The 15,274-nt window shown below is 36.4% G+C and overlaps 1 long non-coding RNA gene across 1 annotated transcript in view; it reads left to right on the top strand.

The window, feature by feature from the left end:
* LOC127179786 (uncharacterized) overlaps positions 1-13,299 on the top strand; it is a 105,635-nt gene extending 92,336 nt beyond the window's left edge. The window contains exon 7 of the long non-coding RNA XR_007829553.1: positions 12,528-13,299. This is a non-coding gene — a long non-coding RNA (uncharacterized LOC127179786). The remainder of the gene's footprint in view (positions 1-12,527) is intronic.
* Positions 13,300-15,274: the final 1,975 nt, after the last annotated feature.

The following is a 15,274-nucleotide window of genomic DNA, read 5'->3' on the forward strand; positions in this document are numbered from 1 at the left end:
ATGCGTTGTGCTCCGTAACCTCCTTGACTGCTCCGCTGCGGTGTGCTGTACAATAGAGGCCACCTACATCCCTGCATGTGCTTAAGACAGACGAAAAATCACTTGTGAGGAAAAAAAGATGCCCTAATGACCTGCTACCACTCATTTTTTTTCATGCAGCTCCACCTCAAATGCAAGAGACAGGTAAAAAATGAGGGGTCAGGATGGGGGGTGGTAGAGACTGAGACGTAGATGAGGTGAAAGGTGTGCAGAATATATGAAGATACATAAGAATCCCCACCTTCCCCCTTGAATACGTACACCTTCAGCGTATAGGGCAGGAGAATGACTGTCATCCAATTAGAGCACCAAGGGCAGTTTGATTAATTCGGCGAGAGCCAAAGGTGACTAGCCCATGCAGAAGATGCAAAGGCATGTACGGCTGCTCAGCCTCTTGAGGGCTTCCAAAGACCTGATTCAGGATCAGGAGAGTATTGTGGCCAATGGCAGAGTATGGGTGAGCATGGATGTGTTGTGGTTGTTGCATAAATGAGTTTTTTCACAAGATGTAAATTTTCTTTCTTCAGTCGAAAAGAAGGTTTTTGAGAAAAACATTCCAGGATTTTTCTCCATATAGTGGAGTTCAATGGGTTGAACAAATTGCTGTTTCAATGCAGCTTCAAAGGGCTCAACATGACCCCAGCTGAGGAATAATCGGTCTTGTCCGGTAAAACGATCTGTAATTTTCAAAAAAAGAAAGAAAGAAAGAAAATTTATACTTATACTTTTCAACCACAAATGCTCGTCTTGCACTAGCTTACGCATTATGTAGTCATGTTGGAAAGGTCACGAGTGACGTAGGCGGAAGAACTGACGCGGTGTTTACAAAGCAAACATGCAAAGAAAGTCAAACGCCCTTTACAAAAAAAGGGTAAAACAATGATGTCGGACGATTTTGAAGTTGGAGGAGAAAATGAGATGGAGTTTTTCACCCTACCCTACCTTTTTGAACTGGAGTACACAGTCGAAAAACTAACCATGCATGACCTTTCCCACGTAATTACGTAATGCATGAAGTCTTAGACGTGCATTGCAGAGCTAGTGCGTGACAAGCATTTGTGGTTAAAAGTATATACATTTTTTATTTTTTTTTTTTGTTGTTGTTGTTTTTTTTTAAGTAAATCTAGCCGCTAGATAAGACCCTTATTCCTCGACTGGGATTGTGTAGAGCCCTTTAAAGCTGCATTGAAACTGCATTTTAGAACTTCAGCCCATTGGTTTTCAATGATGTCCGCTATATGGAGAAAAATCCTGGGATGTTTTTTTTCCTTTCGACTGAAGAAAGACATGAACATCTTTCCAAAATTTGGTTTCTTATTCCAGTTCTTATTGCTGGAGACAAATTATTAGAAAGCTATTTGTTGGTTGACTTACCAGTATGTCTGTTCATCTAAAACACATGCAAATGCGTCAAAGATTTAGGGAGAAATTATTTTAGAAGGGACTTATTTGTAGTTTAAACAGTCCTGATCTTGTTGAAAAAATGATCATATGCTGGTTAGGTAGGTTTTGAAGCATGGATGCTGGTCTTTAGCTGGTTTAAGCTGGTCATGTGCTGGTCATAAGATGGTTTAAGATGATCAAAACCTACCTAACCTAACAGGGTTTGTTCAACCTACGATTTAGGTTTAGGGCTGAAGTGTTCGATTTGGCTTAAGAATGACATAATGTTGGTAGAGACAGTAGGAAACCTGTTTGAAAACTATTATTTTTGCCATTTCATTTGGTGCTGCTCTACAATGTTCTTTTCATTAGAAAATAATTCATTATTTTACATATTCAAAGGGTCATATGACTGCATTTAGCATCCATTCCTCTCCAGATCTGCCCCGGGAAGGTATATGATGTCAGTTATTTGTTTTGCCTATTGGAGCGGAAAAGCAAATCTGTTTTTTCCCAAAGAAGATAATCAGAGGTCTTTTAGGAAGCACTTGATTTATTTCCCTATTTTCGTTTGGTGAGTTGTTACCCATCTGGGGTGTTCTTCACAAACGAGCAGACAGGTGGAGAGACTTCGCTTCACTCCTTTTCTCCTTTCTACGCAAACCGGCGAGTGAAACTAGCCTTGACGTGAAACTAGAAGGGCTTGAACGAGAGGGGCGGCGGACCAAGAGCGAGAGAAGGCCTGAGTGTGAGGCGCCGATAAGTTATTGGTCTCTTCTCAAATCGTTTCTCCTTAGTTCTTCGTTACATTTGCATGCGTTTCGGATGAATCTGAGCAGAAAATCAAGGCCTGGCTGCAGAGAGACAGAAAGACAGCACTGACAGTGATTGATGTTTGAACGGTTTCCCTGATTCACTGATTAAACCCATCAATCTATATGCAGAAAAGGTGTCTGATGCAAATAGACCCAATCAGATGGGACAAAATGGTTTTGTCAGGATGTATGGAAATAAGAATAGCCAGAAACAGAGGTGGGATTGGATAAGAGCCCCTTTCCAATACAGACAAATGCTGAAGGTGTGATGTTCCAAATTAAGGGGATTACATGCCTCCATTCTTCCCTCTGCCCTTTCGCACGCATAACCAAATTGCTTCGCTGTTTTTGTTTCTTTCTGAATAAACGAATAAAAAAGGCAAGACGGCAAGGCCTGAATATTGGCACTGAGAATCTATGCAGCATTTGGACTCAGATTTTTGGCATTTAGTAAAAACGTTTTGTCAAGTAACCTAAAAAATGTGTTGCATGTAGTACCATCTAAATTAATTGGTTTTATTCAAGTCAAAAATCAAACTCACTACATCTGAATAATTCAGCACAGTTCTGCTTTTTACAGTGTATTTGTTACATACAGCAGTTTAGATCTAGAAAAATGTTATTCTTATTAGTGTATATATATATATATATATATATATATATATATATATGCATTGCTTCTCAGTTCCATCGTAGAATTGCATATAAAGTAAGTTGTTCCATTGTTTAATATTGCTACAGTACGTACTATGCAATACAATAATTTCTTGTAATATTTTGTATATCTGAGAGGAAAAGTCTTTGACAGTGGTTATATGAAAGAGTCACTATTAACAGCTTCAAATCATATTTGCTTCCCCGTAAAAGTCGTTTTCCACGGCTCTCCGGCCCGGTGTGTGAGAGCAGCCTGTGCCGCTACAAAGTGTGCCCCAATTCTTTACCCCCTCCAGCCAATTGTGATCTGAATCAGTTTAATTAAGTAACAAATTCGGTTGGCATAGTAACAGCCCAGCTAATTTATCATGGGAAATAGTCTGTGAGACGGACAGGTTGCTCGGCAACAGCCAATGGCAATGCAAAGACGGGCCAATGACAAATTGCACAGGATGCAGATGCTGTGATGGGGGGCCAGCGTGTTTGACTGGCGCCCACATGGGAGCAGTGGCAGAGAGAGGAGAGAGGGGCTCCTCAGGAAACAGACTGTGTCAAAAGGGGGAGGGATGGTCTGATCTGCACAATGCAGGCCTCCCGTGCCAACATCACTAACCGCAGTCTAATAGGCTCTTCAGTCAGGCACCCAAAGCTACATAAAACCACTTTTCTTTTTTCCTAATCAACTGAGCTATAGGTATACGTCACACTTTGGCAGTGTTAATGGGAAGATTTAGTGAAGGTAAAGCGATACTCGTGTGGAAATGGAAATGTCCAACGGCACGAAGACTACTGCGAAGATGATGTCACCGAGGTAGTGAAAATGCGCAATTTGTCCGATCAGCAGTTTCTTTAGAACTGGCATTTTGACATCACAGCGTTTTTGCACAATGTGCTAAATCCTATCGAGGATATGTATGGACACATATGTATATGTGAACTCCTTCGTGAACTGAGATTTTCCTTTGTGACCTAAAAATGTATACATATACATCTTACTTTTTTTAGTAAACGTTTGACACCCAACATCTAACTTCTGAAATGGTTTGCCACATTTACATTTAGCCAAACAATTGCTCTCACTGGATGAAGTGTCACTGAGCCAGTTATTCTTTGTGAGTTCAGTCCTTAAGTGGGCTATTTCTAGTTCATGATAAGTGACATGTCCTCTAGGTTCCTCAAGAGAATAAAACCCTGAAAGTACACTTTACAGTACATTTGGTAAACTTGGCTAATTGTGATTCATCCTTTTTTGAAATGTATTGAAAAAATCAGCAGTGGAGTTTGACCATATTAGCATTTCAAAAGTGGTTAGAGAGTGCATTTTGAATGCTTACAATTCCAAGTAATGTTCCTTGTTTTTAGGAATTCTTGCTGTGCATTTCCAATAAGCCTTTTTAAGACAGTTTCTGCAAAGTTTGTTCTATCTGCACAAGCTGTTGAAAAGAAATTTTCTTGCGATTTCTGAATGACCCTTTCTGACGTAAAATGTACTCTGTGTGCATTAAAAGGATAGTTTACCCAGAATACCCAAAAATGAAAATTTTGTCATTAATTACTCACCATCATGTCGTTCCAAACCTGTAGACCTTCGTTCATCGGAACACAAATTAAGATATTTTTGATTAAATCTGTGAGCTTAGAAAACAAAATAGTCCATGTGACATCAGTGGTTCAACCTTAAACGATTAGTTCACTTCCGGAACAAAAATTTACAGATAATTTACTCACCCCTTTGTTATCCAAGATGTTCATGTCTTTCTTTCTTCAGTCATAAAGAAATTATGTTTCTTGAGAAAAACATTTCAGGAATTATCTCCATATAGTGGACTTCAATGGTGCCCACAAGCTTGAACTTCCAAAATGCAGTTTAAATGCAGCTTCAAATGGCTCTAAACGATCCCAGCCGAGGAAGAAGGGTCTTATCTAGCGAAATGATCGGTCTTTTTTTTTTTTTTTTTTTTTTTTTGTAAAGGACGTTTGATCTTCTTTACATCACTGGGTCGGTACTTCTGCAGTGATTTAGGATGATTTTGAAGTTGGGGAAGAAAATGAGATGGGAGTTTATCAACATACCCTAACTATTAGAGGTTAAATTTGAGGTTAAAAAGTATAATTTGTCCATTTGTTTCAAAAATGACCGATCGTTTTGCTAGATATAAGACCCTTCTTCCTCGGCTTGGGATTGTTTAGAGCCCTTTGAAGCTGCGTTTAAACTGCATTTTGGAAGTTCAAACTTGGGGGCACCATTGAAGTCCATTATATGGAGATAATGTTTTCCTTCCTATTAAGGTTAAACCACTGATGTCACATGGACTATTTTAATGATGTCCTTACTACCTTTCTGGGCCTTGAATGTGGTAGTTGCATCTATGCGAGGTCAGAAAACTCTCCGATTTCATCAGAAATATCTTAATTTGTGTTCTGAAGATGAACGAAGGTCTTTGAAATGACATGAAGGTGAGTAAATAATGACAGAATTTTAATTTTGGGGGAGCTATCTCTTTAAATTTGGAAACTAACCAAAAATAAGATAAAGAACTAGTGACTTTCAGTTATTTCAAAGGAATTGCAAGCTCATCTAGAAACATCTTAAAGAATACCATTACACCGAAGATACCGATTGTGGAAAGCTACCGTCTTGTTATCTCAGTTCTTCTCAGCCCATGTTTAATAATACAATCGTTCTCTACTTTCCACAGACTTTACCTTGTTTAGCAGAAGCAATTACATTCTATAGTTAATAAATCAGCATTCATGCCATAAAATATGATGGAGAATTTTCTGAAAGCATTCAGACTTATTGAAATGTTCTGATGCAGTCATAGAGTCCTGATCATTTTCGGACTATTCGCGGGCAGAGTGTGTGACGACGTGGTGGTATTACATTTTCTTGACAGTGTCTCTAGAGTTCGTCAGCCATTTCTGTGTTTAATATGAACATTTTTGGCGTAATACATGTTTATGGTATGCACAAAGAGGCGCAAGGTCCCGTTTCCTTCCATTTCACAGCACATTTGTAATGGATACTCAGAGATGTGGAACTTCCATCTAGCGATGCTCGCGCTGGATGTTTGATGAAAGTTATTCATCACATTTGAATTATTATAATCAGTTTCCTGTCACGCTAACTGCTGTGTTCGTTTTTACGACGCTTGTGATGAGAAGCATTTGTTTCTAGCCAGTAATATCGATGAAATTTATATTTTCCATAAGTACTCGTAAAACCTTCAATGCATGACGCAGGGCAGGTCTGCGCAGCGGAGAAGACGTGCACGCACACACTCGCGCACACACAGATAAATGGAGCAATTTAAGAGCCAAACATGTTGTCACCACAAACATCTTTCAAACACAATAATGCCAATGAGAAAGGTTTGTCTCACCAACAAAAACAACACAACAAGAACTAATCGAGCCAGCGCCCGCCGGCTATAATCCCACTCGCAGTGCCAGCTAAACAGACAGTGAGATCAGCTCTCACCAGTGTGAATTATTCTCTAAATTACACAGTGAGACACACAAATAAGAGCTGTGAGCAAACGGAGGACGGATAAAAGTCATAATTAACGAATAAAAGCGGTACAGAAGCAACTGAGGGGCAGGAGAGCATTAGTCTTATATGCAGCGAGAGATGCAAATTCCCAGATGCTGCTGCGCCATAGGTGGAATAAGATTGTCACTCTAATGCCTCTCTGAGGTCCTGATGAGCTTGGGAATAAATATGCAGAAAAGCCTTTCAGGGAAAAAAAGAGGCAATCAAGGGTAGCAGCGGCACGGGTCGGACTATAAATCTTTGTCTGTTTCAATCGCCGCTGTGGCCGAAACGGTGTAAAATTCGAGCAGGGATGTCATCAATTTCTGTTAGCTCCTCTGTCCCTCTTTGTGTCGACAGCATGGCCGTGATGGATTGATTTTGTCACTTGGGCTCAGTTCACAGTATGTTAACATGGAAGGGCAGAGTTGGGTTATGGAGAAAGGGTTATTAGAATCCTAGATGTGACCGGACGCTTGTGCAGGCTCTCTCTCTTTTTCTCTTTTTCTCTGTTCTCATGTCAGCCAAAATCTGACAGATACGCTAAAACACATGAATGGATGCAATAGGACAGATGTTGCTATGATATCATAGGAACGCAATCGGATATTGATGTTGTTTTGGAACCTTATTATGATGAATTACAAAAATAGGGACGATAATCAATAAGAACAATCACTGTCGGAATTTTACCATAAACAAATATGCTAGCAACATTTTAGATTTACGGATTTAACTTAAACTTACATTTAAATACTATGATTTCATTAACTGATATAATGTTATACCAACCTATTGAAGTACTGAAATATGTTTTGTACCTTCTAATACACTGATGAACACCAAAAGAAAGTGGTGATGAGAGTCGCATGATGAACTAAAGCTCATAACAAGCAGCTTTTAAATACTAATGTGACCACAAAACCAGTCATAGGGTAAATTTTTTAAAATTAAGTTTTATACGTCATCTGAAAGCTGAATAAATACACTTTCCATTGATGTATGACTTATGATAGGATCTGCAATATGAGGGTGCAAAAAATCTAAATATTGAGAAAATTGCCTTTAAAGTCGTCCAAATTAAGTTCTTAGCAATGCATATTACTAATCAAAAATTAAGTTTTTATATTTTTATGGTGGGAAATTTACAAAATATCTTTATGGAACATGATCTTTACTTAATCTCCCAATGATTTTGCCGTAAAAGAAAAATCGATAATTTTGACCCATATAATGTATTTTTGGCTATTGCTACAAATATACCTGTGCTACTTAAGACTGGTTTTGTGGTTCAGGGTCACATATATAGTAGGTACACACTGTCATTCACACAAACACCAAACACCATCATGGTAACATTAAACTGAAAACATTCATTTAACAACATTATATGTGATATACCACCCTAATTCACACAACTGATAAGAAAAAACTAAGAAGAAACAGTTATTTCAATAAAAAAAAAACATGAACTTCTGGGAATTTACATTTATTCACTGTAAATTTATACGTTCTTTTTCTACTTCCAAAAACTGTAAAATTACATATAATGTCCAATACAGTTTTTCACAGTATTTAGTAGGGGAAACCAATTAATAGGTTTTTACTGTAGCATTTTTACAGTATTTTACCGTTAAAATCAGTCATTTTTTTACAGTGTAGTAAGCAAAATATTAATGGAAGTAAAAAAGCTAGAAAAAAATATTGCTTCTCACATATGTTCAAATGTTTGTAGAGAAATGGTCTGGGTACAATTCAAGTCAAGGTCAATGAACAGCATTTGTGGCATAATGTTGTTTACCGCAGGAAAAAAAAAAAAAAACTATGAAAGTGAATGGAGCAATGTTTTTGAGCATTTAAAAGCAGAAATATGAAGATTTTTTATCTGTAAACTTTTTTTTTTCCCCATCATTTTTTGTGGTTGTATGTGTTTTATTGTCATTGCAATAAAGTTGTTAATATGGATATAATGTAACTTTACACAGAGGTTAGTTAATGTTTTTTTCCCACACAAAAATCATATTAACACGCATCTTGTTTATGTCTGATATTTACTATTGTAGTAAATATTTCAATGTTTATGTAACACAACTGTTATGTTCATTAAATCCTAGATTTCTGCTTTTTTAAAAGAAAGAGACAAAATTAATTTAGTAGAAATTCATTTTTGTGATAATCAATATCATGGCAGAAGTGTGCTTAACTTTCACGGAACCCAGAATATTTCTTTTTAATGTTCACTTTATCTACTGTTAAGAGTTTCTGCGAGAAAGTATTACTCAGCAATGCATTGTGTGGCAAAGTTAAAATCATGAATGTATTTTCAGGGAAGTAATCAGGGGTGATTCATCGAAGAGCAAAATTAATAAGTTAACACACAGCATTGTGTATTGAATGACAGTGGAGGGCTTGATGCAGTTAAATAAAGTCAAACACCTATAAACTGTCTGTCTATCTATCTATCTATCTATCTATCTGTCTGTCATCTATCTATAACATTTATTTATTTATTTATTTCAATTCTTAGGAGTAAAAGGTTATAGGTTGAATTTTTAAAGGCATTTAGCTTCATGTCCTTGTAACATGGTGTAAGAGCTGTGCAGGGATGAATAAAGTTGAAAAGGCCTTTGGAAAATCGAGTCATGTAGCGCCGTTCACAAGCAGAAGTCCATACAAATACTTTATTAAAGCAATACATGTTACCCCTTTGTCTGAAATAAAGTTCTTGCTGAAAGGAAAATACCTTTTGTGTCGCATACATTGAAAGGACAGCATACCTGCGTCCTTACAGATGATTGACAATTTTAAAATAGTTGTGAAACTATAGGTAAAGGTCTTCATAATATTTGGCTTTTCATAGTCAAATAAATGACCCCCGGCATTCATTCCAATATGATGATATTCCCTTTGGATTAGGCGTCCTTTTACATTTTCAGACGCTGTGTTCAAATCCCAGACAGATGATTTAAGAATTCCTGGCTATCGTTGTCAGTTGTAGATGTAACGCCGGGGCGAAAGCGGCAAGAGGCCAGGATGAGGTCAGGAGAGCAGGCATTATTAGCAGCGGGCCGCCCCTCGGCTTCCTGTTTCATGTGTGTTCGGAGTCTGCACTCCATTCCCCATGCCCATTAGGTGAGAAATCCTGGCAGATAATTTGTTTAGTAAATGAAACAGATGTCTTTTCCGATTTTTGGAGTGTGTTCCCGGGAGATTCTCCTCCCCTCCGTCCAGGGGGTCAGGCCGTATGCATCCGAGGGGTGGCTGGAAGGGAGAAAAAAAAAAATAACAAGGCACAGCAAAGTGCCTGGGGAGCGCAAACATCATTCACTTCTCCCATAATCATCAAGGCGATGCTCGGATGCCTCCTTAATTTACATAATACCATCCTGACACTTTTACTCTAGCTATCCATCACCGGCAGGATGAGGCCTTCTCCTTTCTGTCTCTTTTCCTCCCTCTGATTGTGTCTTGTGTTTATCTGGCCAAGCACAAAAGATTGATTCCCCACTGTTTCTCTCCCTTATGTTCAGCAGATATGAATTTTTGCAGAATGATGAAGCACCGAGTCAGCTAATAATAAACAGAAAACACATATTCAAAAAAGAAAAAAAGACAAAAGAACAACACAACAAAAAAACAAAACAAACGGATAAATAGAATGACGCGATTCTTTCTTAATAATAATAATAATAACTCTCATAATGTGTTTTTTTTTAAAGACCTCAAAGCCATTTTAACATTCATAACATGAATTTGATATTTCATGACCAGGGTTTCTGCAAGTCTAAAAAATCTTAATTAGCCCTTTCACACATTAAGGCCTTAAAAAGGTCCTAAATCAGAGCAGAAAGGCATAGATTCACAAAGTCATGGCATTAATTGTTGCATACATTGGGGAAAAAAAGTCTTCCTCGTTTTTTTATTTTTGTTTGTTTTGTTTTGTTTTTGTTTTGTTTTGTTTTGTCATCTCCCAATGAGGTATAAACTTGGTTTCCATTGTTATTTTTCTGAACCCACACTGGCAGATATTTGGTATTGTTTTAATCATGAACTCATTTAATCATAAACTTCATTTTGATTTATTTCTGTGTGTCTCCTTTTATTTATTCTTGGCCTTAAAAAGTCCTAAACATATCTTCAAAAAAAACTTTTTTTTCCACATTATTTTGAAATGCGAAGGTAATCTATTTTCTGTGAATCAGCAAAATGTCAGATTCGTTAGCCACTATAGGTAAATATATCGAAGACTAGCAAAGCTTAAACTGTTTGTGCTATGAACAGTTGTGCAGTATTTATGATTACAGGAAAAAAAAGTATGTTTTCTAAAACAACAACAACAAAAAAAAAGTCTCACAGCTTTAAGTTGTAAATGGTCACACAATAAAAAATGAGGTGGATAGATCTGGTGAATTTTCACCTGTTTTCTGATTAAATGCAATGGTCACAAATGCATAAAAAAGTGCAATACTATTTAAAAATCTCATTGACTGTCAGGAAAGCTTTATGGGCGTCCATAAGCAGTTCCATCAAATATCATTTTGTTAGAACGTGTAGGCAATGTTTCCTGCATGCAACAACGAACACAGCGTGAGTGGTGATGTCTGTTTCACTAATAAATGACTCTTATGAACTGGTTCAGTCTGAGTCAGTCAAAGAATCATTAAAAAGACCTTGTTGGTGATTTAGTGGTTTGAATCAAATGCACTCAGTCAGTGAATCTCCCTCAGAGTCATTTTCTGATATGTCTGATTCAAAATGATTCCTACACGCATCAACGAACACAGCGTGAGCGGTGATGTCTGTTTCACTAATAAATGACTCTTACGAACTGGTTCTTTTTAAAGAGTCAGTCTAAGAATCATTAAAAAGACTTTGTTGGTGATTTAGTGGTTTGAATAAAATGCGCTCAGTCAGTGAATCTCCCTCACTGAATCAAGAGTCATTTTCTGATATGTCTGATTCAAAATGATTCCTACACGCAACAATGAACACAACGTCAGTGGTGATGTCTGTTTCACTAATAAATAACTTTTACGAGCTGGTTCTTTTTAAAGAGTCAGTCTAAGAATCATTAAAAAGACCTTGTTGCTGATTTAGTGGTTTGAATCAGATGCGCTCAGTCAGTGAATCTCCCTTAGTGAATCGAGTCATTTTCTGACATGTCTGATTCAAAATGATTCCTGCACACAACAACGAACAGTGTGAATTTGATGTCCGTTTCACTAATAAATGACTCTTATGAATTGGTTCTTATTAAAGAGTCAGTCTAAGAATCATTAAAAAGACCTTGTTGCTGATTTAGTGGTTTGAATCAGATGCGCTCAGTCAGTGAATCTCCCTTAGTGAATCGAGTCATTTTCTGATGTGTCTGATTCAAAATGATTCCTACACGCAACAACGAACACAACGTGAGCGGTGATGTCTGTTTCACTAATAAATGACTCTTATGAACTGGTTCTTATTAAAGAGTCAGTCTAAGAATCATTAAAAAGACCTTGTTGCTGATTTAGTGGTTTGAATCAGATGCGCTCAGTCAGTGAATCTCCCTTAGTGAATCGAGTCATTTTCTGATATGTCTGATTCAAAATGATTCCTGCACGCAACAACGAACACAGCGTGAGTGGTGATGTCCGTTTCACTAATAAATGGCTCTTATGAACTGGTTCTTTTTAAAGAGTCAGTCAATCAATAAAATCAATAAAATAACCTTGTTGGTGATTTAGTGGATTTAGTGGAATCAGATGCGCTCAGTCAGTGAATCTCCCTCGCTGAATCAAGAGTCATTTTCTGATATGTCTGATTCAAAACGAAATGGTTCTTTTTACTGACTCATATGGAATTTTATATTTAATTATATAGTATATTCACAACGGAGCTTATTCCATACTCTTTAAAAAAAAATTGAGTATTTTATTGGTTATTGTTTAACATAGAATATGAGGTGGAAGGTTGAACAACATTACGGAACATTTCATGTTTTGTGCTTTTTTGTCTTCTCCCAAACAGCGTAGTTTATATACATAAATTGTAGTTATTAAAACTGCCCCTTTTATTGAAATATTACTGATGCCAAGTGAAACGTGGTTTTGTGTTATTCTTTAAAGCCACACAGATTGCTGGGATTGACCTAACAGAGTCATGCTCATGTGACGGAGGTTTACTTCAGATATCCTACCTGTATCCTTTCTGACTCATGTTTTATGAATAGGCTTTGGAAAAATATACAACACACTTTGCTTTTCTTTTTTTCCCCCCCAGTCACAGTCTTCAAAGTTTCCTTTACGATAACCAAAAACCATTAGCTGCTGTCAAACCCAGGAGAAGAGAGATTATTTTTTTTATTGAAATAAGATTAAAATGATAACTTTGACTGCGGCCTCCACCTGATAAAATATTTCAGCTCATAAGCGTGGTGTAGGCACAGGGATTAGAGCAGAGGGAGAGAGAGAAATTCATAATGTATAATAAGACAAAAGGTGTCATGGGAAATAACACTGATATTAAAATTAGAAAATGACGCAATCTATATGAAAAATGCAGATTTAAAAATGTAAATGATGATCTAGGATTTCTTAGAACAAAAGTATCAGAAAAGTAAGAGCCGTAGAGATGTCAAATGGCTTGCTGGTCTGTGACCTTTCTGTGTGTTTTAACTTTAATGATTAGAAGAGATGGTGTAATATATGGAATACTTGTACTTTCAAAAATGTATTTATCACATCGTAAAATGAAATTAAATGAACTAGTGCAGGCAAAACAATGATAAAAATGATAAAGAAGCAAACGCAAAAGGTGACCATACTCTTTCCTTTAAGCATACTGAATATGCACATTTTAACCAAGCATACTGATCACAAGTCTAAGGGGATCTAAGCTAAATCTTTCCCAGTATTGTATTTGAGATGTTGTAATCCAATAAAATGATATACTTCATGCTTTTTGTTCTGGTCAGCATTATTTGCAGTGAAAATGGGTCTCAAATGCATATTTTCAGAGAAGGACAACAAGGACATCCTAGACTTGCTTTAAATGCATTTTGCAACCATTTCTCTCACTGTACCTCTTAAAAAAGATAAAAAAAAAAAAAATATATATATATATATATATATATATATATATATATATACATATATATATATATATATAGTAATGAAAAAATAATAGTAATGAAAAAAAATAACCTCCTCCATCATTAGTTTGGACTTCTAAATTCTACTACAAAAAATAATTCTGAATTTTTAAGACATGGTAATTTGTGACATTTGACAAATTGAGATTCTTTAAATGCAAAGTTCAGAATTGTCAGTTTCAGGATAGAGAAGAAAATAAATTTACTGTATATGATAAATATTCAAGCAACCATGCGAAACAATAAGCACAATCAGGTTTCTGACTTCTTACCCTGGACCTGTGCTAGGTGCATAAGCAATGCAACTGATGTGAAGTGATGAACTATAAGCTGGATGATGAACTATAATGAGGACACAGGGGGACCAGAATCCCGTAATACCTCATTTTCAAACATATTGAAGGTTAATAGGTGGCATTGGGCACCATTCTTGTACATTTAAATCTTGTTTGTAATGAAATAATGACCTGAATGCGATTAGCATACTGTGGTACACAGACAGGAGGTTGACACCACATGGGGGACATCGTGGAAGGAGATGGTTTCTTTTCCAAGGGGTAACACCTCAGAAATGAGGTGAAGAAGGACAGGCTGTTGTGCTGTTTTCAAGACGACACTTTCCATTTCCAAAGACATCTGTGTCCTGTCATTTAACTTGATCTGACCTTGAAACTGTTTTTGGCATACTGTACCTCACTTACGAAACTAAACTTTTAGCATTTATCAGTAGTCTGTGTCTATAAAAAATGTGCACAACAATATATACAATATACTAATTTCTGTGCACATTTTTGCATATATTTTGTGTATGAGCACTGCTGTTCTAAAGTTATAAATTCTAAATATTTTTTGAAGTCTTTTATGCTTACCTAGACTGCATTTATTTGATCCAAAATACAATAAAAATGTAATATTGTGAGATATTAATACCATTTAAAGTAACTAGTTCTATTTGAATATATATTAAAATGTAGTTTATTCTTGTGATGGCAAAGCTGAATTATCAGCAGCTGTTATTCCAGTCTTTAATAATGATCCTTCAGAAATCACTCTAAAATCTTATTTTGTTCTCAGAAACGTTTCTTAGTATCAGTGTTAAAACATTTGTGCTGCTTAATACACTTAAGGATTAGATTAGCGTAAAAAAATCTAAACAATAATTTAGAGGTAACACTTTACAATAATGTTCCTTTTATTAACATAATTAACAATATTAGTTAACAAATGAAAAATACTACTATTATTACTATTATTTATTCAAAATTGACACTTATGACTAATTTTGTGGTCCAGGGTCACGTTTGTTTTTTGCCTTTAATGGACAGGACAGTAGAGAGATGACAGGAAAGTACTGGGCAGAGAGAGGGAAGTGGGATCTGCAAAGGATCTCGAGACGAGATTCGAACTCGGGTCGCCGCGAACATAGTTGTGCTATATGTCAGCGCACTAACCATAAGGCTATTGCCGCTGACCAGGGTCACATATTTGTGTGTGTGTGCACATGTGCATGTGTGTATACACACATATATAACTTGCATGTACAGCTTGCCATAGTTAACTAGTAGCTGATTGTTATCTGACAGGTTATTAGGGAAAGCAAAATAAGTGAAACAAAAAATGATGTCTATCGAAGCACTAAATTATTATTTTTTTTTTTGACACTTTATCTTTTAATTCTGACTTTTTTCTCACAATTCTAACTTTTTTTCTCAGAATTGCATG

Source organism: Labeo rohita, chromosome 17 (genome assembly GCF_022985175.1).
Source record: "Labeo rohita strain BAU-BD-2019 chromosome 17, IGBB_LRoh.1.0, whole genome shotgun sequence".
NCBI lineage: Eukaryota > Metazoa > Chordata > Actinopteri > Cypriniformes > Cyprinidae > Labeo > Labeo rohita.